This window comes from Dendrobium catenatum, unplaced genomic scaffold, assembly GCF_001605985.2.
Source record: "Dendrobium catenatum unplaced genomic scaffold, ASM160598v2 fragScaff_scaffold_1680, whole genome shotgun sequence".
In the NCBI taxonomy this organism is placed as follows: domain Eukaryota; kingdom Viridiplantae; phylum Streptophyta; class Magnoliopsida; order Asparagales; family Orchidaceae; genus Dendrobium; species Dendrobium catenatum.
The window spans coordinates 1,032,362-1,037,050 of record NW_021320142.1 but is presented as its reverse complement, the minus strand read 5'-3'; positions in this window follow the sequence as shown (position 1 = coordinate 1,037,050).

Sequence of the window (4,689 nt, the reverse complement as noted above, 5' to 3'; positions counted from 1 at the left end):
ACATGGATTATGTTTTTGAGTCATACATGATAAATAACTTCAAGATGACATATTGAATGAATTTCACACAATACCATATAAGCAGTACTGACCAATTCATGATCCTGCGTAGGGTTTCTACCCCTTGAACCCACCAAAATTTAAAAGAAGATCTAACAAACCAAAGTCAATGTGATGTAGAAATACAATGGATGAATTCCAAGATAGAAGAATAGTAGGTTTTGCAGTTATTTTTATATAATTGGGCATAATAGAACAACTTGTCCTACACGTCGTGCAAATTGTTCAGAAAATTAATGACTAAGTACTTATGTTGCAATTACGCTGATATCGTCGTGAAGCTGTAGTTTTTTGATGTTGTAGTCATGTCGTAAATTATATTTTGAGTAAATGTGTATTGTAGTGTTGTTCTACTATTAGAGTTCTGTCTTACATTGTTCAACTTATCTTGTCGAGTTAGATTTATTGTAGTTATGTTGTAATGACCTTATAAACCTTCAACCTACCTTTAAATGCCTTATAAAAATTCCATGTGTTGTAGATGCTTGTATGTATATTACAATAATAATATTTATTAAATTCCTTTAACTTAAATCATTGATAAGATGGAAAAAAAAATCTCTTCTATAGAGTTACCATATAATAATATTCTTATACCTGCAGATACTCTACCACCATTGAAGTATTAATTGAACTCGTCCATACAACTCTTCGTAGAGGATTTCTTTAAGATCCAAAGGAATTGATATGATATAAGGAGATAATAATAAACTAATCATAAGGAGACATCAAGGAAAGGAAGAGGAAGTTGTGAAGGGTCCAAGAACAAGAGCTCGCGATAAAGATCAATTTTTAATATTTCCTATTTTATATTTTTATATGTATGTATTGTGTGTGAAAAATATTTAGTTGGTTGTATTTATCTTGAAATTATCATCCATAAAACATAAAAGCTTTGTGTTTCAAATTTTGAATATTTTTTAATAATTAAAACTTAAATTTTAGAATTTTATCAATAATTTTGGGAGAAATATATTCAAATTTAAATAAAAATAATAATTAGTTGATTGTATTTATCTTGAAATTATAATTCCTAAAATATAAAAAATTGTGTTTCAAAATTTAAATATTTTTTTAATTTTGAAACTTGAATTCTAGAATATTAAAATTGATTACTTCATTTATTTATATTAAAATTAACATCCATTAAATATAAAAAATTATGTTTCAATTTTTGAATATTTTTTAATTTTGTAAATTGAATTTTAGAATTTAACTTTAATTATTGTTCTTTCACTTTTTTTTCATCTCTCTAACATGAAATTTGGTAACTTACAACTGTGAATCTCTTATGTTTTTTTATCTAATATGAACTTTGGTAACAAATGAATTTGTTATTCCAACTTGCTGTTGTTATGCAAAAAATCAACCAACTAGATAGAAGCGTAGAGCAAAACAACTAGTGGCAGGGATGAAGCTCAACAATCTGTCTTGGTTGATCTTCATCCAAGAATTGCCTCACTTTGGGATCGCATAGAGCAGTACATCTAAATGAGGTATGCTTTATCTTCAAATATTTAGTTTCTTCTACATTTAGTTAATGTTGATGATGAATTTGAATGTTTCTGTGGGTCTCCGAAAGGATTTGCTCGAAATCTGCCCGAGTTGCAGAAGATCCCTGAGACGCGGGATATGGGCTGAAACGACGATCTCGTTCGATCGTGGCCGTCGATGCGATTACTGGATTTAGGGAATAAATTCAAATAAATTAGAAAGTCAAATGACACTTTAGTAGGCTCAAATTGAGCTGAATCAAGTTAAATTTGGCTAAGACCGGGTTAGGCTCGAGCCCGAATTTGGCTCGATTCGAGTCAATTTTGGTTCGAGTCAGCGCGACGAATTTAATTGGATGAAATTAAATTCAGAATAATGATCAATTTAAATCAAAATCAAGTACGACGCGACGAAAATAAATTAATCAAATTTAATTGAACGCATGCGAGTCTGATCCGGCTCAAGTCGGGTCGATTCGAGCTCGAATTGGGCTCGACGGGGTTCGATTAAATTGATCGCAAGCGCTCGAGAGTAGACAGGCTAAAAACGAGGTCAACAGTTTCAAACCTATAGGGTATAGTTTTGAAAGCTTCCTCCCATCTTCTTATATTACATGAGTGGCCAATACTTCCCAAGGTTTATGGAAGACCTTCATATGTTAAGCTTGGATTGTGTGAGTCAGCTACAGTACATCAGGATGGATCATAATCTGCTGATAGCCATGGTGGAATGGTGGTCTCCATAGACAAACTCATTTAACTTGCATGTAGTTGAGATGAGCATTACATTACAGGACGTTGCTCTCATCATGGGTCTTCATATAGATGGCCTAGAATTGGTTGGCCATAGCGTGGTAGGTTCTAGCAAACAATGGTTTACTTAGCTTGGTTGTTATGATGATCTTCTAGGTAGCCACCCTATTGGCATCTTGTGTACTATGATCCATTAGATCCACGTGTCTCTTTAAAATTTAAGACAGTGCAAGCACAAGTTCATACATGCTTACCACTTAGATGGCCATGTTTCATTGTCTTATACAGGGATTCATAGTTGGACATGACTAAATTGGAATTTGAGCATACATCTCTTCTTGTTGGGATCTTATCTTCTACATGTTTCATCCAATTGTGAGATACATTTGAGGTAATTGACTTTGTTAGGAGATTTGGATTTATTCAGCACATATTCTTCAGGGGCAATTGCACTGGTACACTTATATAAAGAACTTGCTGAAGAAATAAAGCCAAAGAGGGCCAATATTGTAGAATGTATTCCTTTTTTATAGATTTGGTGTTGGGAGCGAGTACATGTCGGCCATCCTGCAATTGATATATCGCAGTATGTTAGCTTGGATGGCCTTAGTGTTGGTTATAGGTATTGCATTTCGATGGGTAGTAACTTTGAATGCATTTGATATTTACTTAGTTAACATAAATTCTTATTCTTCTTTATGTATTTATATGTGGAATCAAGAGTTCACATGCAGCTCCCAATAAGTAGCATCAGTAGTTATAAAGATAAACTAGATAGGTTACTTGATAGTTAGGTATGTGTCATAACTAGAATGATTTCTCCTACTCGTTCAAGTAAATCGATTCAAACACATGTATTATACATTTCTATGCATTTGTAGTTTACTTGGGATCCATTTACAACAAAAGTTTAGTCTCAAGTAGCTGACATATGTTTATTAGGGGAAGCAATAGTTGGCTCGTGTGCCTTTGGTTAGATAGACATGTGTGGAGAGTCACTTGGGACTGCATAGAGAGATACATATTCCTGATGAGAACTACATAGAGCATGCAGATACAAAGTGTATAATAGTCACTCATACTCCAATAATAGTAGATCCCTATTCTATGGGTGTAGGATCATCATCGTTCAAAGACTTGGGACCAACTTAGGATTACTTTACTCAATCGACTCAGTAGTTTACACCAGTATGGTACCCACCTAAGTATCTTCTATGCACTATATCATCAATAGTTTCAGAGCCAGTCACAGCTGGGGTGGAATAACATGGCATCATTGACGACGAACAATATATGTTACATGACAGATCTGTAAGACCACCACAACATGACACTCTCGGTAGTGATACATTACCCTATAGAGGACGTAGGAGGCATTAATTGATCTTATGTTTGTATTTTATATGATGTTGACTTTTGATGATGTTGACACTACTATTGATCATGCATTATGACTTCACTTATTTTGATGTGATGTAGTATTCCACTTTATTTTCTTCTATGTATATTATAGTTTTATAAAAATATTACTTATAATGATGAAAGTTAGAAAGACAAAATAAAAAAATGAAGATATTTCTTAGAAGTGCTCATAGGATATAATAACATATCATTAAAAAAAGTTAACACACAATATATAAACTTTAGTAAACATTGTGAATAAAATATAATATAAGCAAACATATAAACTAATATATAAATTTACTATTTACTAAGCAGCATATGCAGACACCCATGGAGTTGGGCTTGAGTTAGACAACACTTGAGATGAAACTCAAAACTCATATTGAAGGCCTTGTCAATCCTTACCATTCAAAAACTTTCTAGGCTTATCTTCTAGTAATGTCTCCTGCATCCGATCCTTATAGAGCTCATCATAGTCAGAATGCCATTTGTGGTATAAAATAACATGCTCAATGCAAGATCGTTGTAGTTAACATCTAGTGAACGTCCATTTTCTTCCAAGAACTTCATCTGAACATATTTTAAACCGGCGACGTTTAGAAAATCTCTTGTCCTATAAGTTTTACCCTCATTACCTCAGTATACAGTTCTAAAGGGCATGTCCTCATTTTTTGACCATTCATATACACAACAGCTAAATATCTCATTCGTGATCTCCTTTTGCTCCAACAAATTATAATCTGCCCGTGCTATACAAGCATGCATTCTTCTACTTGCAGCATCGAAACTTTTTTTATTAGGGATCCCTCGAATCCTCTCCATATATGGCCAATATAATTTAAGGTCTAAACATAGATATTCATAACTCTACTTAATATTTTAATGTATCCCCTTTAAATAATTGAGGTTATGCATATCCCACCTTTATGTGCATCTTAAAATTACATTATTATTTGTTGGGTTGCACCTCTATAGGTTA